The sequence below is a fragment of the Scyliorhinus torazame genome, chromosome 7 (assembly GCF_047496885.1).
Source record: "Scyliorhinus torazame isolate Kashiwa2021f chromosome 7, sScyTor2.1, whole genome shotgun sequence".
NCBI lineage: Eukaryota > Metazoa > Chordata > Chondrichthyes > Carcharhiniformes > Scyliorhinidae > Scyliorhinus > Scyliorhinus torazame.
The window spans coordinates 97,571,939-97,598,032 of record NC_092713.1 but is presented as its reverse complement, the minus strand read 5'-3'; the positions used below and the strand labels follow the sequence as shown (position 1 = coordinate 97,598,032).

Here is a 26,094-nt window from a genome sequence, read left to right as displayed (position 1 = left end):
TCTCCGGTCCCGGAGAATCACGGGAAGGCATCGGACCCGATCATGGGTCTGACGCCCCTTCTCTGCCCGAGCGCGATTGCAGCGCGGAGGCTTGGAGAATCTGGCCCCTGTATTTGGAAAAGGTGAAATTTGCTCTTAGAGGGGCGGGTGAAGGGTTCCAACAGAGATGGGGTTTGCTTGTTTTACATTTTGGGGACCTGGTTGCTATCAGGGGGTAGAGGGTTGGGGGAGGGGTTGGGGGGGTTGATGTAAAAATATTAAAATGTACAAAATTTGAATAAAAATATTTTTTTAAAAAGTAAGCGAAACTGAAGGGGCAAGGAAATAGGCTCTGAATTTAAGAAAGCTGTGTTTAGCAGGCTCACTCCATACTGTGGGCTGCTGGGGCAAAGGTTTCCATTTGGACCAGTGGTGCTTTGCTTAGCATGGCCATGGACTGGACACGCTAGGAGGTTAGCACTGTGTGTACTCAGAAATTCAGGGAGAAGGAATCTCGAAAGGTGAGATGGAAACCCTGTGAGGTAGGCCATTATTAAGCGCAGTAGCACAGTGGTTAGCACAGTTGCTTCACAGCTCCAGGGTCCCTGGTTCGATTCCCGGCTTGGGTCACTGTCTGTTCAGAGTCTGCACGTTCTCCCCGTGTCTGCGTGAGTTTCTTCCGGGTACTCCGGTTTTCTCCCACAGTCCAAAGATTGGCCATGATAAATTGCCCTTAGTGTGCAAAAAGGTTAGGTGGGGTTACTGGGTTAACGGGATAGATTGGAGGCATGGGCTTAGGTAGGGTGCTCATTCCAAGGGCCAGTGCAGGCTTAATGGGCCGAATGGCCTCCTTCTGCACTGTAGATTCTATGATTCTATTTTACGAATCGATGATTTTTAAAGCCGAATGAGAGAGAGCAACATTTGGAGAACATTTCAAGGACAGATTGTCAGAGGTGAAGCTGAGACAGAGTTTCAACAACATTGTTTGACTTGGTGTTTACTGACATCTGGGTGGATTCTGGGGAAATCCATAGACTATCTTGGTTGCATCTGTCATTTACTCTGTAGTGTGGTGTATTCACTCAGTTTGGCTGTTAATTCATATGTACCTCATTCTTACCCTGACTGAGATACAAATTGCAAATGGTTTTATCTTTCAGAACTTGTGAAGTTGTTTTGGTTTGTTCAAGATCTGCAAAATCTTGTGGCTTTATTTCAAAAGCAAGTGTCTTCAATCTCAATCTTGACCTATTTTAAACAAAATGCTGTATTGGTCCCTAACCAAATTTTTCACTCTCTCTCTCTCTCCTCCCCCCCTTCCCCTCTCCCCACCCCATCCCACATCCCCGGGTGTGGCCAAGGATTGTAACAGCATGCACAAATCGAAATAATTCATAGACGTCAGCCTTGGCTCAGAGAGAGAACATGGGTTGTGGGGCCCACCCCACTCTAGTGATTTGAGAACATAATGTAAACTGATACTTTAGCAGACTACTGAAGGCACTGTTGGAGGTCACTAACTTTGAATGAAGTGCTAAACTGAGGCCATCTGCCTCAAGTAATTGATGTAAAATATCCATTTGAAGAAAAGCAGATGATTTCTGGTGTCCTATCCAACATTTATTGGTGATTGAGAGGGCGGCATGGTGGCACAGTGGTTAGCACTGCTGCCTCACAGCACCAGAGAGGGTTCAATTCCAATCTTAGGTGACTGTCTGTGTGGAGTTTGCACATTCTCCCCATGTCTGTATGGGTTTCTTTCGAGTGATCTGGTTTCCTCTCACAGTCCAAAGATGTGTAGATTATGTGAATTGGCCATTCTGAATTGTCCCTTAGTGTCCAAAGTTTAGGACAGGCAAAGCGTGGGGAAGTGGACTTTGGTAGGCTGCTCTTTCAGAGGGCTGGTGCAGAATTGATGGGCCAAATGGCCTCCTTCTGCACTATGATTTATCCTTTTACCAGCATCGCTAAAAAAGATTATCTGCTCATTTATCTTATTATTTTCTGTGGGATTGTGTGTGCAAACTGGGTTTTGATATTTAGATTACAACAGTGACAACACTTCAAAAGTAATTCATTGCCTGTGAAGTGCATTGGGCTATCTTCAGATTGCGAATGATGCTAGTTAAATTAAAATTCTTCTACAAAGGGTGGAAGGTGGTTTTGTTATTTTTATTCTGAGTAATTGCTAGAATGGCCCATGACACCTAGCCTTACCATATAAAGAAAGAATTAGCATTATTGATATAACACCTTCCCCAACTACAGAACATCCCAAAGCATAACACATGCAAATAAACTTTTTTCTAAGTGTAATCATTTTACTGAAATTGGTAAAACGATTTGTCAAACGCTTTTAAATGCACACAAACGCTTTTAAATGACCAAGGGCTTAATAGTACTTCTGAATATCGACAGGCTACTTTCTGAATTTTAGCGACCGAAAAAGTGGCAGGATGTTCTCTCGCTCGCATAGGAAGGATAATGAAGTTACAGGAGTACAAATTAATGAGCTTTCCTAAAATATGCCTATCTTAGCGATTCCTTAAGCTTTCTTACGCATCACTAGCGTGAAAATGGTACTCAAATAATTTAATTTTGGGAGATTGTTTCTCTTACTTCGTTAACGTCAATTCCAATTTCACCGCAAAGATGGTCTTTATTAATACGCCACACCAGCACAATAATTACAGTACAATCCCGAGGTGCAGTACTTTAGGTTTCAACGCGCGCATTTGTGCATAGATGGACCTCGGACCTGCCAAAAATAAACCAGGTGGGAGGCAATGATTGACGTAACAAGCATTGGGGGACTCTCGGGCGACTTAATTGCAAAGCACACGTCCCCCTTTTTTCAGTGCCTTTGCGCATGTTAGTGACAGTACACTTGCACTTCATTCAAATACATGCGGTTCGTGGAAGCCAGATGGAGCTGTCAGAGGGAGAGAGAGACACACAAACGTGAGGAAGCCAGCCAGGGTGGATCTGAGGTTGTAAATACTCACACACAGGGCGGCTGGATAAAGCTGCACGTTGGAGGTTGTCGCATTGTCTCGGGGCTTGACCTCTCTCCGTCTCAGTGGCCGGACTCGCAGAGGGAGCTGAGCCCTCCTCACTGTGGGCGCGCGGGAGCGGACGCTGGTGGCGGGCGCGAGAAGGCGCCCTGACAAACTGACAATAACCGGCTCGAGCCTCGGCTGGACACTCACGAGCAGCGCGAGCCACACTGCCGGACAATAAGAGCAGCAGCCTGACGAGGGCTTCAGCGCATGGTTTTGATTTATTTCTTCAACCCCCCCTCGACCCCGCACTCCCCCGTTCAGTTTATAACACATCCAACCGAGACCAACACCGGTCTACCCGATTCTTTGAAAGGTAAGACTTGATGAATTAACCGATGGACTGTTGAGTCCATGTTCAAATTCCCATTTCTGTACGCGGTCTTCGCGCAAATAGCAGTTGAGAAACAGTACTCTCTGGACAATTCCGTGCTGTACATTACAAAAAAAACCAAAAGATGCACAGTGGACAGAGTTTTCACTTCATTGCCAGCCGGGACCTAACTGGCTGACTGCATTTTCTGTTTCTGCATTTTGATAGACGCACATTGTTTCTAGCTTTATTGTCAGCTGTTTGAAAACAACAACAAAAAAATCCCTTGTGCTTGTGTAGCCCGGTACCAGAATGAACATTTGACAGTCGGCGTTGAGAAATCTGCTGAAGCGTTTGTTTCGTGAATCTGTGACCCGAACCTTCAACGGTATTGCGTTTCTGAAGAGTTTCCTTGCTTGACTTTGTGTAAATGCGAGCAATCTGCAGTTTCCGCCGTGTCATTTTTTGGGAATGCTTTACAAATGTATCAGCCCCGTTGGGGGGGGGGGGGGGGGGGGTCATTCCCAATGGTTTCCTTGCGAGAAGGTTCACTTCTATGTTTTTGGCATGTTCAATGGACTGTCAGCGCTGAATGTGCTTGACGGTCCGTTCGCTTTATATAGACACAGAAAACAAAGGATCGTTAATTTCTGGCTTAATTCCCAGTCTTTTAGTTTTGGTACACTATTACAAAAACATATCCTAACCTGTATGTGTCCACTCATGTACTGTTTCAAGGGAATTTGAATACTTATTTTGGTGTTTGGATTTTGGAGCAATGTGGGGTAATTCATTATTGCCATCAGATAAGTTTGGTGATTGGCGATGAAGTTTTATACACTGGAATATATTTATTTTTTTGTTTTGTTTATTTGTCTTGGATTTGATGCTATTTTGTTCAGACAAGTTACATGGCTTTCTCATCAGCCGAATGGGTTAAGATCTAAACATTGCAGCTCAAATGTGCCAGGCTTTATTTTTTTAGGTGTTTTTACAACCTCTCAAAGAATACTACAGTATGGAGGTCCTATCGTCATTGGCTCTTTTTTATGGCACATGCCAGACAACCTTGTGGTATAGTTGGCAGACTCAGTGAATCTTATTGTTTTAAAATTGCTTTTCAATCTCGAGTGCGTTCAAAGTTGAAACTGTAAGGTCTAAATTTATTTGCCAATTGTATCTTTTTTCTGCTTCCATTACAGGTTTCACATTGGTCTCATTCCACACACAGCAGGACTTTAGACTTTAATGTCATAAACTATAATTGGACAAAGTCACATACATAATTATTTCCAATTATTGGCATCACATGAATTTCTTAATTATCTATTTAGGTAGTCTAGTATTTTACAGTATCTCAGATGGCGGATCATGCATGGCATGGATACCTGGTTATAAAAAAATTGAGGCTATCAAAAAGCTTCATATTTGGTTGGATTAACTCACCAGGATGATTTAAGATGGTTTAGCATGTTGAGAGAATTACAAGACTGGATTTGTATTTGCTACAAAGGGAGATCTAATAGAATGATTAAAAAAGTTATTGAAAGGGTTTCAGAGGGAAAATAATAAAACATTATTTCCATTAGATATTAAATAGTAACAAAGAACATAAAGTTATGATTAATAATAGAATCAGTGAAGTTATTAAAATATTTCATACATTGCATTTTCTGATAACCCTTCGTATGTTTGGAATTGCTATTGAAACTGTCTCAGTTACGACTTTTAAAACCTTGAAGAAAAAGACATGAGTAATGGTGTTACAATAGATAATTTCAAGGTGGAACTAACTCTGACATGGACTGTATAGGCTTTTGTGAACTGAGATTTCTATGATTCTATTACCTGGAAACTCATTCCTGGCTATACAGCTAGAAATAACAATAATGAGATGTGATCACCCAAAGTAGGAACAAGGAGATCTTGTACCTAGGGATGTATCTTGCAGCCTGTGGTTTTAAATTATGTTATGCCTCTCAGAAAAAAAATCCACCAGACTAGGTAACATGGTCATCGCTTAAAACTGTCTGAAGCTCATAGAGTTCATCCAGACCATTGGTGACACTGTAACTGTTGTGGAATAAGAACTGCAAGACTTGAACAGCCTGTATAATGAATTTCCCCCGGACATTTCCAAACAGGCACTTGAGTTAATTATCTCCTCTCCTTCATTCCTTACATTTGAAATGCCTCAGTCATTAACAAACGTTTCCTTTGCATGATATTGTGCAGCTTTATCTTTGTGTTAATTTTTATGAATCTGTCTGTTTGGCAATGGAAGAGTTGCAATAATTTCTGATTGATACTGCCCTCACTGGTGCAGTTTGCAGTTAATGGTGATGTGAACAAGCAGGCATGCTGCACACTTAAGTACTGTTGAGTGGGGGGAAACCAAGATCTGTACATATAAATACAAAAGCACGGAGTGTTATTTACTGGTCCCTCACAGTTAATGATACTTCTAACATAATCTCATCCATGTTTTGTTACACCCAGTCTTAAATATTCCTATGTACTCCTGGTCGGCCTCCCTCTTCTAGGCTCCATTATTTTGAGCTTATTAAGTGCGCTTCCTGTATTCTAACCTTCACCAAGTTTCACTCACCCATCACCCCCTGTGCTTGCTAACTTTCATTGGCTTCTGGTCTACCAACATATTATTTAAAATTGTCATCCTTGTGTTTAAATCACTCTATGGACTCAACCCCCCTCTCCCCTAAACCAGCTCTAAAATCTTCCAAGAATTTTATGTTCCTCAACTCTAGACTATTGTATGATTTGCACCATTGATGGTCATGCCTTTCGGTGTCCAGGCCATAAGCTCGGGATTCCCCTTCCCAGACATCTCTGTCTTTCCACCTTTCTCCTCCTTTAAAAATGCTACTTAAAACTTACCTTCTGACAAAAAACTTATAGTGTTCGTCTTAATATCTCCTTCAGCTTTATTGTTGTCAATTTTTCTCTATGCCCAGTTCCTTTTATATGTTTTCTTACATTAAAAGCACCATATAAATGAAAGTTGTGTTGATTTTGTCATAATAAAGGAATAATCAACTTTTAAGTTCAAGATTGAGTGGTTATTCAGGAGGGTTTGTGTTTGGCCGAGTGAATTTTAGCATGTATGGCGAGGCCATAAGAACTAGGAGCAGGAGTAGGCCATCTGGCCCCTCGAGCCTGCTCCACCATTCAATGAGATCATGGCTGATCTTTTGTGGACTCAGCTCCACTTTCTGGCCCGAACACCATAACCTTAATCCCTTTATTCTTCAAAAAACTATCTATCTTTATCTTAAAAACATTTAATGAAGGAGCTTCTATTGCTTCACTGGGCAAGGAATTCCATAGATTCACAACCCTTTGGGTGAAGAAGTTCCTCCTAAACTCAGTCCTAAATCTACTTCCCCTTATTTTGAGGCTATGCCCCCTAGTTCTGCTTTCACCCACCAGTGGAAACAACCTGCCCGCATCTATCCTACCTATTCCCTCCATAATCTTATATGTTTCCATAAGATCCCCCCTCATCCTTCTAAAGTCCAACGAGTACAGTCCCAGTCTACTCAACCTCTCCTCGTAATCCAACCCCTTCAGCTCTGGGATTAACCTAGTGAATCTCCTCTGCACACCCTCCAGTGCCAGTACGTCCTTCCTCAAGTAAGGAGACCAAAACTGAACACAGTACTCCAGGTGTGGCCTCACTAACACCTTATACAATTGCAGCATAACCTCCCTAGTCTTAAACTCCATCCCTCTAGCAATGAAGGACAAAATTCCATTTGCCTTCTTAATCACCTGTTGCACCTGTAAACCAACTTTTTACGACTCATGCACCAGCACACCCAGGTCTCTCTGCACAGCAGTATGTTTTAATATTTTATCATTTAAATAATAATCCCTTTTGCTGTTATTCCTACCAAAATGGATAACCTCATATTTGTCAACATTGTATTCCATCTGCCAGACCCTAGCCCATTCACTTAGCCTATCCAAATCCCTCTGCAGACTTCCAGTATCCTCTGCACTTTTTGGTTTACCACTTATCTTAGTGTCGTCTGCAAACTTGGACACATTGCCCTTGGTCCCCAACTCCAAATCATCTATGTAAATTGTGAACAGCTGTGGGCCCAACACTGATCCCTGAGGGACACCACTAGCTACTGATTGCCAACCAGAGAAACACCCATTAATCCCCACTCTTTGCTTTCTATTAATTAACCAATCCTCTATCCATGCTACTACTTTCCCCTTAATGCCATGCATCTTTATCTTATGCAGCAATTTTTGTGTGGCACCTTGTCAAAGGCTTTCTGGAAATCCAGATATACCACATTCATTGGCTCCCCGTTATCTACCGCACTGTTAATGTCCTCAAAAAATTCCACTAAATTAGTTAGGCACGACCTGCCCTTTATGAACACATACTGCGTCTGCCCAATGGGACAATTTCCCTCCAGGTGCCCCGCTATTTCCTCCTTAATGATAGATTCCAGCATTTTCCCTACTACCGAAGTTAAGCTTGCCGGCCTATAATTACCCGCTTTCTGCCGACCTCCCTTTTTAAACAGTGGTGTCACGTTTGCTACTTTCCAATCCTCTGGGACCACCCCAGAGTCTAGTGAATTTTGATAAATTATCACTAGTGCGTTTACAATTTCCCTAGCCATCTCTTTTAGCACTCTGGGATGGATCCCATCAGGGCCAGGAGACTTGTCTACCTTTAGCCCCATTAGCTTGCCCAATACTGCCTCCTTAGTGATTACAATCATCTCAAGGTCCTCGCCTATCATATCTTTATTTCCATCAGTCACTGGCATGTTATTTGTGTCTTCCACTGTGAAGACTGACCCAAAAAACCTGTTCAGCTCCTCAGCCATTTCCCCGTCTCCTATTATTAAATCTCCCTTCTTATCTTCCAAAGGACCAATATTTACCTTAGCCACTCCTTTTTGTTTTAAATATTTGTAGAAACTTTTACTATCTGTTTTTATATTCTGAGCAAGTTTACTCTCATAATCTATCTTACTCTTCTTTATAGCTTTTTTAGTAGCTTTCTGTTGCCCCCTAAAGATTTCCCAGTCCTCTCGTCTCCCACTGATCTTTGCTACTTTGTAAGTTTTTTCCTTCAATTTGATACTCTCCCTTATTTCCTTAGATATCCACGGTTGATTTTCCCTCTTTTTACCGTCCTTCCTGCCATGTCTGGGATCCTCTGCTAGCTGAATCAAAAGATTGAAAATCACTCGTGTTTTTGTATAAGGACTTGGAGAACAAGAGTAGACCATTTAGCGCCTTGAGCCTGTTTTGCTACTCAATGAGATCATGGCTGATTTGTGACTGTACTTCATATACCCGTCTCGCTCCATCTCTTGGAAAAAATATATGTTTCATTTTTTTAAATTAACAATCGATCCATTTGTGGAAGAACGTTTCATTACCACCCTTTGTATCTAATTTGTCAGGGAGTATGTTTTTTTGTACAGCTGTCCTGCAGCTCCAGTAGTTGATTACAAAACATTATTTGGTACATACTGGGAGAAAATATAATCCATGGCAATAAATAGAGGAACTAAAATTTTTATTGTTCATATTTTTACTTCATTTTATGCCTTAATAGCTAATAATTTTCAATGTTTGTTCATTTTATTCTTCAGTGCCGGTGTTTCATTAGTTCTCAGTGACATTTAGTTAAGTGATGAAAAACTTTGTATTCATAGGTTACAGGATAATTTCCTAAAGGAGGGAGACTCCTTTACATTCTGAAACTGCAAGATGAAATTTGTATAATTTGGAACTTGTTTACTAAAAGTTTGTCTTCAACTTTTTCATAGGATTGAGAACTAAGGAAAGATTTTTTAAATGCATGGTCCTCTAAAATTGAGGAATTGTTTTCTGTTTTTGAACTTGGTCGTAATTTATATCATTCAGGTTCAGATGTCCTCTTCTTAATTTCAATGATTTATATTGACATTTATCACTTTTCTTTTTTTGTTCTCACCATTCCATTTTAAACATCACCACTGTCATACCATGTAGCTGATGTCAGTAGCAGAAGTGACAACAAAGGTTGAAGAAGAAAATATAGTAGTCCTCGTTTAAGTTGTGGTTGCGTTCCTGAAAATTACAACTTTAAGCTAAACATTGATTCCCATAGGAATCAATGGTAAAACCGTTGTTCAGTTCTGTCCCTTCTCTATTAGAAAAATGTTTAAAACATTTATACCCACTAGTTCTCCCAGTGAGCCAGAGAGAAGACAGCCAGAGTGAGACAGCAAAGAGTGAGTTTGGGAATTTGAATCTAGGTGGGAATTCGAAGCAGGGTGGGGAGGAAGTGCATTTTGTGACTGGTAAGTAGTGTTTCTGTTTTTCTGTTTCTTTTCATTGGTATATTTATTTATTTTTTTCTTCATTGTTTATTTATTTATTTAAATTTTTTGGGGGAAATTGTAATTGTTGAAGTTAACCGAAGGTTTAAGACATGGCAGGAGATCTCAGACCTGTGTCATGCTCCTCGTGTGCAATGTGGGAGCTCAGGGACACGCACACTGTCCCTGGCTCCTTCACGTGCAAGAGGTGTGTCCAGTTGCAGCTCCTGTTAGACCGCTTGACGGCTCTGGAGCTACGGATGGACTCACTTTGGAGCATCCGCGATGCTGAGGACGTCGTGGATAGCACGTTTAGCGAGTTGGTCACACCGCAGGTGAAAGGTACTGAGGGAGATAGTAAATGGGTGACCAAAAGACAGAGCAAGAGTAGGAAGGCAGTGCAGGTGTCTGCGGTCATCTCCCTGCAAAACAGATATACCGCTTTGGATAATGTTGAGGGAGATGGCTCACCAGGGGAAGGCAGCAGCAGCCAGGTTCATGGCACCGTAGCTGGTTCTGCTGCGCAGCTGGGCAGGAAGAAGAATGGCAGGGCTATAGTGATAGGGGACTCAATTGTAAGGGGAATAGACAGGCGGTTCTGCGGACGCAATCGAGACTCCAGGATGGTATGTTGCCTCCCTGGTGCAAGGGTCAAGGATGTCTCGGAGCGGCTGCAGGACATCCTGGGGGGGGGGGGGGGTGAACAGCCAGCTGTCGTGGTGCACATAGGCACCAACAATATAGGTAAAAAACGGGACGAGGTCCTACAAGCTGAATTTAGGGAGCTAGGAGTTAAACTAAAAAGTAGGACCTCAAAGGTAGTAATCTCAGGATTGCTACCAGTGCCACGAGCTAGTCAGAGTAGGAATGTCAGGATAGACAGGATGAATACATGGCTTGAGAGATGGTGCAAGAGGGAGGGATTCAAATTCCTGGGAGATTGGAACCGGTTCTGGGGGAGGTGGGACCAGTACAAACCGGACGGTCTGCACCTGGGCAGGACTGGAACCGATGTCCTATGGGGGGGGGTGTTTGCTAGAGCTCTTGGGGAGAGTTTAAACTAATGTGGCAGGGGGATGGGAACCGATGCAGGAAGTTGGAAGGTAGTAAAACAGGGACAGAAATAAAAGGCAATAAGGGGAAAAGTGTAAGGCAGAGAAGCCACAGTCAAAAAGGGTGACAGTACAAGGTACAGTGACTGAGGGGAGCTCAGTGAATAGGACCAGGAATACTAAAATAAATAAAACGGGAAGTGAAAACATTAATGGTAAGCAACGCGGCAGGTTGTTACAGGAAGATATGGGTTCGACGACAAGGAAAATTAGGAGAAAGGTTAAGAGGAAATATAACTTATGAGAGTTTACTGATCGAGGTGTTAAGATTCAGAACAGAGGTAAAAAAGCCAACATAAGTGTACTTTACCTGAATGCTCGTAGTATTCGGAATAAGGTAAATGAGTTGATGGCACACATCATCGTGAATGACTATGATTTAGTGGCCATTACTGAAACATGGTTAAAGGATGGTCATGACTGGGAGTTAAATATCCAAGGGTATCAAACTCTTCGGAAGGACAGAGTGGATGGTAAGGGAGGTGGTGTAGCTCTGTTATTTAAGAATGACATCCGGGCAACAGTAAGGGATGACATCGGTGTTATGGAGGATAAGGTTGAATCCATTTGGGTGGAAATCAGGAATCGTAAGGCGAAAAAGTCACTGATAGGAGTAGTCTATAGGCCACGAAATAGTAACATTATGGTGGGGCAGGCAATAAACAAAGAAATAACAGATGCATGTAGAAATGGTACAGCAGTTATCATGGGGGATTTTAATCTACATGTTGATTGGTTTAACCAGGTCGGTCAAGGCAGCCTTGAGGAGGAGTTTATAGAATGTATCCGCGATAGTTTCCTAGAACAGTATGTAATGGAACCTACGAGGGAACAAGCGGTCCTAGATCTGGTCCTGTGTAATGAGACAGGATTGATTCAGGATCTCATAGTTAGGGATCATCTCGGAAGGAGCGATCACAATATGGTGGAATTTAAAATACAGATGGAGGGTGAGAAGGTAAAATGAAGCACTAGTGTTTTGTGCTTAAACAAAGGAGATTGCAATGGGATGAGAGAAGAACTAGCTAAGGTAGACTGGGAGCAAAGACTTTATAGTGAAACAGTTGAGGAACAGTGGAGAACCTTCCAAGTGATTTTTCACAGTGCTTAGCAAAGGTTTATACCAACAAAAAGGAAGGACGGTAAAAAGAGGGAAAATCGACCGTGGATATCTAAGGAAATAAGGGAGAGTATCAAATTGAAGGAAAAAACATACAAAGTAGCAAAGATCAGTGGGAGACGAGAGGACTGGGAAATCTTTAGGGGGCAACAAAAAGCTACTAAAAAAGCTATAAAGAAGAGTAAGATAGATTATGAGAGTAAACTTGCTCAGAGTATAAAAACAGATAGTAAAAGTTTCTACAAATACATAAAACAAAAAAGAGTGGCTAAGGTAAATATTGGTCCTTTAGAGGATGAGAAGGGAGATTTAATAATGGGAGATGAGGAAATGGCTGAGGAACTGAACAGGTTTTTTGGGTCGGTCTTCACAGTGGAAGACACAAATAACATGCCAGTGACTGATGGAAATGAGGCTATGACAGGTGAGGACCTTGAGAGGATTGTTATCACCAAGGAGGTAGTGATGGTTAAGCTAATGGGGCTAAAGGTAGACAAGTCTCCTGGACCTGATGGAATGCATCCCAGAGTGCTAAAAGAGATGGCCAGGGAAATTGCAAATGCACTAGTGATAATTTATCAAAATTCACTAGACTCTGGGGTGGTCCCGGCAGATTGGAAATTAGCAAACGTGACACCACTGTTTAAAAAAGGAGGTAGGCAGAAAGCGGATAATTATAGGCCAGTGAGCTTAACTTCGGTCGTAGGGAAGATGCTGGAATCTATCATCAAGGAAGAAATAGCGAGGCATCTGGATGGAAATTGTCCCATTGGACAGACGCAGCATGGGTTCATAAAGGGCAGGTCGTGCCTAACTAATTTAGTGAAATTTTTTGAGGACATTAACAGTGCGGTAGATAACGGGGAGCCAATGGATGTGGTATATCTGGATTTCCAGAAAGCCTTTGACAAGGTGCCGCACAAAAGGTTGTTGCATAAGATAAAGACGCATGGCATTAAGGGGAAAGTGGTAGCATGGATAGAGGATTGGTTAATTAATAGAAAGCAAAGAGTGGGGATTAATGGGTGTTTCTCTGGTTGGCAATCAGTAGCTAGTGGTGTCCCTCAGGGATCAGTGTTGGGCCCACAACTGTTCACAATTTACATAGATGATTTGGAGTTGGGGACCAAGGGCAATGTGTCCAAGTGTGCAGACGACACTAAGATAAGTGGTAAAGCAAAAAGTGCAGAGGATACTGGAAGTCTGCAGAGGGATTTGGATAGGCTAAGTGAATGGGCTAGGGTCTGGCAGATGGAATACAATGTTGACAAATGTGAGGTTATCCATTTTGGTAGGAATAACAGCAAAAGGGATTATTATTTAAATGATAAAATATTAAAACATGCTGCTGTGCAGAGAGACCTGGGTGTGCTAGTGCATGAGTCGCAAAAAGTTGGTTTTCAGGTGCAACAGGTGATTAAGAAGGCAAATGGAATTTTGTCCTTCATTGCTAGAGGTATGGAGTTTAAGACTAGGGAGGTTCAGCTGCAATTGTATAAGGTGTTAGTGAGGCCACAATTGGGGTATTGTGTTCAGTTTTGATCTCCTTACTTGAGAAAGGACGTACTGGCACTGGAGGGTGTGCAGAGGAGATTCACTAGGTTAATCCCAGAGCTGAAGGGGTTGGATTACGAGGAGAGGTTGAGTAGACTGGGACTGTACTCGTTGGAATTTAGAAGGATGAGGGGGGATCTTATAGAAACATATAAGATTATGAAGGGAATAGATAGGATAGATGCGGGCAGGTTGTTTCCACTGGCGGGTGAAAGCAGAACTAGGGGCATAGCCTCAAAATAAGGGGAAGTAGATTTAGGACTGAATTTAGGAGGAACTTCTTCACCCAAAGGGTTGTGAATCTATGGAATTCCTTGCCCAGTGGAGCAGTAGAGGCCCCTTCATTAAATGTTTTTAAGATAAAGATAGATAGTTTTTTGAAGAATAAAGGGATTAAGGGTTATGGTTTTCGGGCCGGAAAGTGGAGCTGAGTCCACAAAAGATCAGCCATGATCTCATTGAATGGTGGAGCAGGCTCGAGGGGCCAGATCGCCTACTCCTGCTCCTAGTTCTTATGTTGAAATATTTTACGTTGCTAAATTCCTACATTGGTAAATGAAATAACTTCTTTAAAATAAAATACGTTTGAAAAAATAAAAGAAAAATGTAACTTTTTCTACTTACAGTACTGGTCTTGCTTCCGAACCTCCTGTTCCAAATTATTCTCCTGATCACTGCAGATCCTCCTCCACTCCAACCCTCTGAGTTGTCGTTTCTCCCCATCCACAACCCTCATTGTTGCAACCTCCCAACCCTCCGAGTTATAGCATCCCACTTCTCCCTGACCTCCGACTTGGAGCCTCCATCCCCATCCCACTCCCTGACGCACCCTCTTGTCGAACTTCCAGCTCCTTGACTTTCCCTTTTGCCGTTTTCCTCTCCTGGACCTATATTTCCATTGACGATCCAGATCTGATCCAAAGTTAGAGCTCCATGTTGTGGATGTGCAAGTCCCAATGATGCAGCAGTGCCAAGCTGGAGCTGCTGCAAACCACTTCCCTTTCCTGATCCTTTGCTGTGAGGCCTTGACTCCACCTTTCTGTTGACTCCCTATACCATTTAGTCCCTTGTCAATCAAGAATCTATCTAACTCGGCCTTAAAAATTTTCAATGAGACTGCCTCTACTGGTGTCTGGGAAAGAGAATTCCACAGACTAACGGCCCTCTGAGGAAAAAGATTTCTCCCAATCACCACCTTAAACTCTTAGTCTTAAACTGTGCCTCCTAGTTCTGTCTCTCCCGTTGGAGAAAACAACTAGAACCCCTACAGCGCCGAAGGAAGCCATTTGGCCCAGCGAGTCTGCACCGACCCTCTGAAAGGGCACTCTGCTAGGCTCACTTCCCCCACACTATCCCCAGAACCCACCTAATCTGAACATCTTTGGGCACTGAAGGGCGGTTTAGCATGGCCAATCCACTTAGCCTGCACATCTTTGGACAGTGGGAAGAAACCCGAACACCCAGAGGAAGCCCACACAAACAAGGGTAGAATGTGCAAACTCCACACAGTCACCCAAGGCGGAATGAAACCCAAATCCTTGGCACTGTGAGCCAGCAGTGTTAACCACTGCGCTGCCCATGAGGAAAGATTGGATAGGTTTGGGTTGTTTTCCTTCAAACTGCAGGAGGTAGAGTGGAGATTTGATTGAGACGTACAAAATCATGAGGGGCCTGGAGAGATTGGGTGGGAAGAGCCTATTTACTTTTGCAAAGAGGTCAGTGACGAAGTGGCATAAATTTAAAATTACTGGTAGAAGCATTAATGGGGAAGTGAGGTGGGGGGGGGGGGGACACCTGGAGGCTTGTAGGGGTCTGGAACTCACTGTCTGAATGGGTAATAGAGGCAGAAACATTCAACTAATTTAAAAGGAGTATGGATATGCACCTGAAGTTCTGTAACCTGTAGGTCTGCAGATTAAATGCTGGAAAGTGAGGTTAGTTTGGGTGGCTCGTTTCCGTCTGGTGCAGACATGATGGACCAAATGGCCTCTTTCTGTAAACATTCTTATGATTAGTACTTTATAGATATGCATTAACAAATGCCAGGGCTTATTCCAAGAACTGAATTAGCAGCAGGGAGCAGTACTCTCATCATGTGCATCCCAGGCAATTGAACATTTTTTTTCTTACATTAATTCTGATAAATGGTAAATTATGGGCAGCCATTCAGCTTTTTGAGATGTCATTGTTGTGCGCAGCAGTCTCCACTGGGTGCTGAATCATGGTATTACCTATAATAGCTGGTATAGTAACATTGTATAGGGTCAGAAATCCTGCTTATTTTAACATATCGAATGGAAACAATTTTCCTTGTTATTCTTATTGTCTTTGCATTGCAGAAGAATAAACACTTTATTTGGCTGTGCAACCTGGGCTATACACTTTAAATTAGGTTTATTAAGAATTTAAAAAATCACAGCGGAAAATCAATAAACAAGTTTAATTTGCTCTGCCTTTGATTTGAGTAGAAGATCAAATGTTTTATTAGTTCTGTGGTGGACCCCCCATCTGTAGTGTGACAACCACAACACTTCTAGTTTCCATCTCCTTCTTGCTACACAATCGAATACCACTCTGCAGTTTGAGCTTCCTCCCACAAGGGTGATAGAAGATGAATGGAAACAGCTCCATGATCAGATCTTCAAGACTTCAGTAGACATCCTGGGATACTGCAAGTTTCATCACCAAGACTGGGTTGATGAGAATAATGAAAACATCTCCCATCTTCTCAAACATAAAGCCTATAAAAATGTTGAACACAATCATGCTTTCAGGAAATGCAGAATGTGGAGGACAAAAGCTAATCAACTGCAATATCTAGCTGAGATGCATAATCCATGTTTTTTAAGTGTGCTGAAGAAAGTATAATGCCCATCACCCAAAACTTTAACTCATAGAAACTAGGGGCAGAAGTAGGCCATTTGACCCTTCAAATCTGTTCCTATCCTAATAGTTGATGGAAATGAATTAATTGATCAGATAGCTGTAATGGAAAGGTGGCATGAGAACTTTGCCAATCTCCTACATCTTAACAGATTCTCTCCTTCAAATTGAGCATTTCCTGAGAAAGAAAGCCTGTTTCTTCTTCCTCCCAATAAGAGGTGATAAAGACAATCAATTAAACCAAACAAGAAAAGTCTCTGGCCGAGACAGCAATCCAGCAGAGGTTTGCAAGTATAATAATGCAGAGCGTGGTAACAAACTTAACAGCTATCTCTGGCGAATCTGGGATCAGGAAAAGATTCCACAGGATTTCAGGATTGCCAACATGAGCACCCTGAAGTAGAAGAGGTCCAAAAATATATGTGGCAACGACCGAGGAATACGTCTTCTCTCAATTACAGGAAAGATCTTTACAATGAATGAAAATCGCTTATTGTCACAAGGAGGCTTCAAATGTGAAAAGCCCCTAGTCGTCACATTCCGGCGCCTGTTCGGGGAGACTTGTTGCTCACTCTGGTTGTTTCTAAATATGGCGGTCAATATGGTCGCCTTCCTTAATTCTAATTACGTTTGCTTTAGAGTCGCCAGGTATCTTTCGATATCGCCACAAGGTTCAAACCCGAATACTGATCAAAGAGCTGGTACACCAGTTAGTTAGTTCAAAGTCAATACTATTTATTTACACACACAGTAATATCTACTCATGCATGAAATACTACAGACTAAACTATCACTAGTGTTAAAGCCTATACTTAGCTTCGGGCGCCCACTCAGTCAGAGGAACAATGGCCGTTGTTCGGTTCGGAGGCTGCTGGGGTCGAAGTGGTAGAGGGGAACAACTACGGTCGTCGGTCTGGTAGCGAGCGTTGACCTTGGAGTTACTTGTTTCTGGTGTAGCTGGTGGGAGGGTCTCTCCGCTGTGAGAGCCGATTCCAAGAGAGCGATTCTCTCTTGGGGCCTTCTTCTTATACCCAAAGGGGTTTCGCGTGCTTTTGGGTCGGCCTTGAACTTGGCCCCAATCAATTGGGCCATTTCTTGATCATTCGCATTGTACCTGACCAATAAAGAGGTGGGTGCCCTGATGACTGGGCGTGTCCTAGGTGGCCGTTGGCCTGCTTTGTTTTCTGCTTTCGGTTTAGGGAACTGCGCTGCGAGGTCTGGGGCCAGATCGGTTACTTAAGTATCTTCCTTTGTTCCCGGAGATGGGCCATCCATATGCTAATGGGCCTATAGTTTCGGTCTCATCTGGGAGCTGTTTCTCCAATATGCAGACAGGCTCTGTGCCTGCTTGCTTTCTTAATAGTGTCCATTTTTCCCTGCAATCTTTGCAAATGACCATTTTGTATTCTGGAAGTGGCCATCCCAGATGGCTACACACCCTCCTTGTGATCCTCAACACGAAGCGTGAAGGATCACCTTACCGCATCGCCTTCGTTCTCCTCCCGAGCCGGGCACCCGTAAGCACTGACGGGCTCTACACTGCTCTGTCTTATGAATTGCAACTTTCACCTAAACTATTTTATGTACAGACATCATTATAAAATTCTACAGGGTGCTATGACATTTAGGCATGCATTACAAAATTTAAAAACTGGATTCTCTAATTGCCATAAATAAACTAACCTCAAGCAATCAAAATAATTTACAACATTTTAAACTGTACAATAGCAGCAACACAGGTCTCCCTGGCTTGGCAGTCAAGCACAGAGTCTTACATGTCTTTATTAGAACAAAACAAACACACAAAAAAACGGATGTACTTTAATTCACTTAAAGGGGTTGGGGGGTCTGTTGAAGTCCGAAAATAGGGGCCAGGTGGATTGGCCATGATAAATTGCCCTTAGTGTCCAAAATTGCCCTTAGTGTTGGGTGGCGTTACTGGGTTATGGGGATAGGGTGGAGGTGTGGACCTTGGATAGGGTGCTCCTTCCAAGAGCCGATGCAGACTTGATGGGCCGAATGGCCTCCTTCTGCACTGTAAATTCTATGAAATCATTCCTTCTTTCTTCTTCTTCTTTTCTTCTTCTGAGGTTCCTGAGTTCTATGGACGCAAGCATAATTTCTGTTATTATCTTGTTTAAGATCTCGTCTGTCTGTCCCTTATTACCAATCACCCATTATAATTGGTCACCATCTGTGACCCCCTCATTTTTATTTTTTTTAAACCAAATATTTGGGACAAGACATCCGAGAAAAATACTGACAACAGTGCGAGCCGTCTTGCAGCCTGTGTGATCTACCATCCTAGTGTTTGAGGATGTAAATAGCATCTGGAAGCAACCTAAGGGTTGCCATAAAGAAACAAAAGAGTTTAGAACTTAAAGAGCCAAAATGGGGTGTGAATGGGCCACGGCGGGTAAGAATAGGTGGAATCCGCGGGTAGGACGGTGACCAGTGCCGTATGTGCTCTACCCGAGCGTAGCTGACCAGAGGGGTGTCCTCAGGCAAGGCGGGGACCAGTGCAGTTTTTTCACTGCCTGAGCGACCGGCAAGAACGGTAAGAATTTGTGGTCGTCGTGGGGGCTGCCTCTTATGATTACCTTCGAATCAGAAGGGTAGCAATGATCGCTTGTCTGTCGACAAACGTGTTCCATTAACTGCCAGTGGGCATTAAAAGAATGGTGGCGTGGGCCCATGATAAATTGACAAACATCATTTAATATTCATAATAACGAACAAACATACATTACAAACGTGGTGCAGGTTCCATCAGAAAGGACACTATAACACTCCATCGGTTCCTTTTTACCATCATCTGGACACCTCATTGCTCTAAAGCGAACAGAGTCGCAAAGGGATTTGTTTGGTGGGAGTCAGACTCTATGTCATCATCTTCTCCCGGCTGCCATACTCTTGACTGGAGTAGGTTTGCTAAAGCTGCTTGGGCGAATTGGGGTCCATCTCATCATTCCGGATGAGCCTGACCGAATTGTCTCGGTGCCAGAATGTTGTGTCGAGGTTGGAGCTGCTAGGGTTTAATCCGTAATCGTCGGGCGGTGAGTCTGCATCAGGGGCTTTAATGTATGTTATCTTGAAGGGGTCGCTGGAATCATGTTCGGAATCACTGGGAGTGGGGCCTGGTGCAGGGGCGTAATTGTAGCGTGGTGTGCTGGGGCTGTCGCAGCCGCTTTCGCTGTCGCTGCTGGTTGAAGGAAGGGAGAGGTGGAGTCGTGCCTCTGGGGGTGGAGTTGAAGTTGTGTCTGAGGATGGGCTGGGCAGGTTGGGGGAAGGTAGGAATACATCATTCGTGGGCGGGGCGTGCTCATCTGCTGCTGCAAGCGAGATGTGGTGTGCATGGTAGTGCTGCGAGCCATAAGCCTTAAGCTGGTTTGTGTGAAACCACGCAGACTTGCCATTTGGATAGGTGATTTTATACACAGAGGGGCTGACTTTATCTGAGATGGAGTAGGGTCTGGAAAATTTGGGGGAAAGGAATGAACTGGGGTTGTATAGGGATAGCATCACTTTCTGCCTTACTGCAAACTCGGTGGCGTGTACCGTTTTGTCAAAGCAAGCCTTGCTTTGCTTCTTGCGGGTTCCTAGCCTGACGGCTGTTGCAAGCTGGGCGGCCTTCACATTCTCTATAACTTGTTGTACTGCTTTCTCATGCGTGAGGGCGGTGATTGTGGGGCTGGCCAAATCCAGTCCTAATAAATATTATGTCCCTTTCATGGGGCATCCGGTCATGAGGGTATGAGGGTGTATCCTGTGGCCATGGATACTGTGTTTCGAATGAACATTAATGCAAATGGGAGAACTGTGTCCCAGGTGCTGCTGTGCTGTTGCACCATTTTTCAGAGGGTGGCTTTTAGAGTTCTGTTCATCCTTTCTACAATGCCGCTTGATTGAGGGTGGTATGCAATATGAAACTTTTGCTTTTTTCCGAAAATTGTGAGGACGTTTTTCATCACTCGTCCTGTATAATGGGAGCCTTGATCGGACTCTGTACTGCGTGGGAGGCCCCATCTTGTAAAGATGTGCTGGGTTAGGATTTTAGCTGTCGTTTTGGTAGTGTTTTTTCTGGATGGAAAAGCTTCCACCCATTTTGTGAAGGTGTCGATGACCACCAACACATACTTAAAACCATTTCTGCAGGGGGGTAGGGGTCCTATGTAATCTATTTGCAAATTCATCCAGGGGCCATTATCGGGACAGGTGTGACTTAGCTGAGCCTTTCTTGCATATCTGTCCGGATTGTGCTGTGCTCAGATCAAGCAATTGTCAATGTAGTGAGTTACCTCAGCTTTTAAATCAGGCCACCAGCAGAGGGGTCTGAGGTGGGCTTGGGTGGGTTCAATGCCCTGGTGTCCATGATTGTCATGGAACTGACAAATAATTTGAATCCTGTCCTGGCTGGGGACTACATAAATGCCGTCTTTTAGAATCACACCGTCATGTGTGGTTATCGCGTTTTAAAACTTACCATAATGGGCTGGAAAGTTGCCTTTTAAAACTTCCCTGAGCTGCTCATCTTCCTTTTGAGCCGTTGCTAAATCTTGAATGTTGGTCTGTGAGACCTGAACCGTGTGTACTGGGGCGCTTTCCAGGGGAGGGGTTCCAAAAGTGACCATGTCTAGAACCTGCCTTCGCTAGGGCATCTGCTTTAACGTTACCTGGGGGGGAAGAACGATGATGACTGCGAACTTTGAAGATTCCATATTTCCTCTCTTTTGCCATTTTCAGAATATGTTGGAGTAATGGGGCTGAGAGTAGGGGCTTCCCGTCTGCGGAAAAAAATCCTCTAGTTTCCCACAGGGGTAGGAATTCGGTTAAACTGTTGCAGACATATAAACTGTCCGAATATATGTCGGCTAGGTTGGAAACGAGTCGGGGTGATCTACAATATAAGCAATGGCTGCCAGTTCTGCTGCCTATGAGCTTAGATGTCCTGGCAATTTTAAGAATTTCTAGGGCGCGTCCCTGCATGTCTTCTACATAAATGCCACAACAGATCATTCTTTTGCCGTTTAAAACTGTGGAGGAGCCATCCACGTAGATTCTCAGGGGTGCACATGTGTCTGTGGGCTGGGGTCTCTGGGGCATAGTACCTGGTTTCCTGGGGGCTGACTTAGGTATAAAGGGTCCTGTATTATGTTGAGTGGTGATGATTTCACACTCATGTGGGGTACCTGCATAATGTAAATTATCGGCTAGGAAAGTGTGGGTGTTGGTTCTCTGAATTGTTATGTCTCGTCCCTGTAAAAGAAGGGTCCAACGGGCTGCGCGGATCTGGCTGACTGTGCCATCCTTAAGCCAACCATCTAGTAGTAGCTGTGTTGGGGTGTGTTCAATGAGAATGGTGATGGGGTTTAGTCCTGTAATGTAGGCAAAGTATTATACTGCCCAAAAAACTGAGAGCAGGTACCTTTCGCAGGCAGAAAATGCTTGCTCGACTGGATCTAATACGCGTGAGGCATATGCCATGGGGCCTAATCGATTATGTCGTTCTTGGAGGAGCACGGCCGTAAGGGTTCCGTCGGTAGTTGCAACCTCAATTGTGTACGGGGAAAGTGGATCTGGGACCTGTAATGCGGGGGCTGTGCTGAGGGTTCTTTTTAAAGCATCCACGGCATCCGTGTGCTGTGGAAGCCATTCCCAAGGTGCTTGTTTATTGAGAAGTTCGGATAGGGGCGCTGCTTTTGTGGCGAAACCGTCTATATGGTTTCGGCAGTAGCCAACCAGTCCTAGAAATGACCGGAGGGCTGAGACATTATGGGGCAGGGGTAATTTGACGATCGAGTCGATTCTTTTCTGCTCGATCTCGCGTTTGCCATTGAGATTATTGTACCTAAGCAAATCACCTTTTCCTTTAAAATCTGGGCCTTCTTGGGGTTCACTTTACAGCCAATTTGTTGTAGGAGTCCTAAAAGTTCGGCGAGTCCGTCTGTAGTAGCAGATCATCTACATATTGGTCCAAACAATCGGGTCCGGAAAATTTGGCTAATCCATTTGCCAGCTGTCGGTGGAAAATGGAGGGGGAGTTGTGGAAGCCTTGTGGAAGGCACGTCCACGTATACTGTTGTCCCTGGAATGTGAAAGCAAATTTATATTGGCACGCTTCATCCAATGGAATGGAGCAAAAGCCATTGCTAATGTCCAAAACCGGAAAAAATTTGACTGTAGTCCCTGTTTGAGCATGGTCTCGGGACTCGTGGCTACAGTGGGGGCTGCTACTGGGGTTACTTTGTTCAGTTCCCGGCAATCAATGGTCAGTCGCCATGATCCATCGGGTTTCCCGACGGGCCAAATTGGTGCGTTATTCGTGGATGCTACTGATCGGAGTACGCCTTGATCAAGCAAACTCTGTATAACTTTTAAGATTTCTCCCTCTGCTTCTTGGGGAAAACCGTACTGCTTTTGGGGTCTGGGGTCGGGACCTGTAAAATTCACTAAGCCAGCGATCTTGCCACAGTCGTGCTTGTGCTGTGCAAATGCTGCTTGTGTTGCTGCAGGACTTCCCTAACTTGTTTGTTCTGACTAATGGCTCGAGGGTCGATCCAGAAGTCTCCTACTGCGCTGATCCTATTTTCGTACTCTCCAACTATGAGCGTGGCGGGGTCTCGTGCTGCCTTTGCCATTCTCCATACACATTTATTTACCGGATCAAATGAGAGGTTGTGGGAGCTCATAAAGTCAATTCCTAAGATGTGTTTGGCTGTCTGGGGTAGATCGACCAGAACTACGGGGTGTTTTGTTTTAATGTTCCCTCTTTGGATTGCTACAGGGGCTGCGATGTGTCCCTGCTGTAAATGGCCTGTAAAACCGCTGAGTGCAATGGTGTCGGTGGTGGGCCACATGTCTCGCTGAAACATCGTGGAGGAGTTGAGCGTGGTGTGGGACCCTCCTGTGTCCCAAAGGAATTCTACGGGGTGTCACCGGACTGAGCCTGCCACTACCGGTCTACCGGACCTGTCCCAAAGGGTGTCGCAGACCCAAGTTGGGGAGCCCGAACACCGTCAGTCGGTGCCGTTCATATCTGCGTTCTCAGAACGGGCGCTAACGCTGTGGATTGGCTTTGCCCTATTCTTATTTAGGGTGCCTGTCTGTTGGTTTCTCTGCTGCTTCTAGGGTGCATTGCACTCTCGTGCATAGTGTCGTAATTGTCCATAATTATAACACTCCTGGGATTAGGGTTGCTGTGGGCTTTTCCTGCCCTCATTTACTCATGCGGGGTTCTGGTGCGTCCTAACTGGATGCATGTCTGCCTGTTCTTCCTCTGTTTTAACAAATGCGGTTTTGTCTTGGATGGACTGTTCCCAAGGGACAATCTTTTCAAAACCCATTTCTCATTGTGGGCCTCGTCTGAGGGGTCGCAATTTGCGCAAGCTCACTGTCCTGCCTCTGTCGCATGAGAGACTAGGATGTAAGTCCATTTGGCCATATTATCTGGGGACAAATGGGCGCGGGCTAACTCTCCGGATACTGCTGTGAAATGCGTCCAGCAAACGCTGTGGGGTGCTCTATTTTCTTTTGCCTACACTTGTTTAGGCCTTCTGCGGGGTGTCCTTTGTTATAGCCGATTGCATCTACGATTGCTGTGTGCATTTCTTGGAGTGTGCCTCCTCTTACATTCTGTGGGTCGGGAAGGGGTGCCACGACTGAAGGGTCGAGGCTTAAAACTGTGAGCTTCACTTGCTCCTTTCCATCCAGGCCATACATGGTCGGCTGCTGTTTTACCCTTGCAAAGAACTGGTGGGGGTCCGATGTGGGTAGGAACGGTGTAATTTTATCTCACACCTCTCTTAATTGGGTGACGGTTAATGGGGCAGTGTATAGGAAATCTGAGTCTCCTTCTGCTGCGGCCCTGCGATGTGTGGTTACAGGGTTCATAGGGGTGTGTTCTGCCTGTGCAGTCGGGGATTGGGGTACTTTTTGTTTCTGGGGTTTTTCCTGTGTACATGTCCCATGTACATATCTGTGGGCAGTCTCATTTAACTCCTGCCAATCGGGGCCATTTTCCTGCTATAACTGGGGTCCAAATGTGCTCTAAAACCCATTCTGAATAAAAAGCAGAGATTGCAATTCTGCAATTTGCTTCCGGCACTTTGCGTGATCTACCGAGCTCTGCCTTTGTTCCATTGTGGAAGTGTGGAATGCTCGTAGGGCTGCTTTTAAGTCGCTGCACTGTTTCTGCAACTGTTCAACCTGTTGTTTGGTTTCCTGCCTTACCAACGTGCATGTCCTGGTAGGCTTTGTCATATTGGGACTGAAAGTTGCTCAAATGGGCGAGACAAGACTGGTGTGCCCACTTGGCACCCTCCACCTCCTTGTCCCTCGCCGCTAACTGCTCTCTCAGTTCCTTGTTTTCTCTCTCATATCCGTTCACATCTCCTTCACTACTCTTGTCCCTCTCCTCAATCTCTCTACGGCGCGTCCTCATGACCTCCTCTGTGCCTCGCAATTGTGCCAAGCAGGACACGATTGCCATCGGCTTGCGAGCTTTCCCTAAGCTCTTCTTATGGATCTCTGTCAGGTTCTCCCACCCTATACTCCCGGGACCTGTCTCATCATTGGTGCAGAATTCACTCCAAAGGGGCCATCCTTTCCCTTTGAGATATTTTCTGATCTCTTCTTCCCATATGGGACATTGTCCTACTTTACTGGTCGCTGCGACCTCAAATTCCTGGGGGTTCATAAGGTGTTCCATTGCCTTCATTGCCATTTTTCTCTATCTCTGTGGTCTACTGAATTTGGAACAGGGGGTGATAAAGTGGTGATGTAAACACGGGTACGGCTTACGCTAATTTCCGGCCTACAAAACTCCCAACAGCTTTACGCAACAAAATCTCTCAGGTTTACCTTATATCCATGTTAGTACACATGCATTAACACACTTCCGAATCTTGGAGGTTTGATCAGTATCGTTCGTACACTTGTGGTTTTTCTGTTTCCAATTGGATTCCAATTCAAATTTGGGTTCTCTCGGACTGACTAGGCCACTTCAAGGTCAAGCCCCACCAGAGTCGCCAGTAAATGTTGCTCTCTTTGGTTGTTTCTAAATATGGCAGTCAATATGGTCGCCTTCCTTAATTCTAATTACGTTTGCTTTAGAGTTGCCAGGTATCTTTCGATACCGCCACAAGGTTCAAACCCGAATACTGATCAAAGGGCCAGTACACCAGTTAGTTAGTTCAAAGTCAATACTATTTATTTACACACACAGTAATATCTACTCATGCATGAAATACTACAGACTAAACTATCACTAGTGTTAAAGCCTATACTTAGCTTCGGGCGCCCACTCAGTCAGAGGAACAATGGCCGTTGTTCGGTTCTGAGGCTGCTAGGGTCGAAGTGGTAGAGGGGAACAGCTAAGCTCGTCCGTCTGGTAACGAGCGTTGACCTTGGACTTACTTGCTTCTGGTGTAGCTGGTGGGAGGGTCTCTCCGCTGTGAGAGCCGATTCCAAGAGAGCGATTCTCTCTTGGGGCCTTCTTCTAATATCCGTAGGGGTTTTGCGCGCTTTTGGGCGGGCCTTGAACTTGGCCCCAATTAATTGGGCCATTTCTTGATCATTCGCATTGATCCTGACCAATAAAGAGGTGGGTGCCCTGATGGCTTGGCGTGTCTTAGGTGGCCGTTGGCCTGCTTTGTTTTCTGCTTTCGGTTTGGGGAACTGGCGCCGCGAGGTCTGGGGCCAGATCGGTTAC

At 44.4% G+C, this 26,094-nt stretch overlaps 1 protein-coding gene across 2 annotated transcripts in view; it reads left to right on the top strand.

Annotated features, from left to right (window-relative positions):
* The first annotated feature begins 2,963 nt into the window (after positions 1–2,963).
* The window catches only part of pde4ba (phosphodiesterase 4B, cAMP-specific a), a 1,458,049-nt gene continuing 1,434,918 nt past the window's right edge, over positions 2,964–26,094 (top strand). For both annotated transcript variants that reach the window (XM_072511114.1, XM_072511113.1), the window contains exon 1: positions 2,964–3,357. The gene's annotated coding sequence lies outside the window, so the exon portion shown is untranslated. The remainder of the gene's footprint in view (positions 3,358–26,094) is intronic.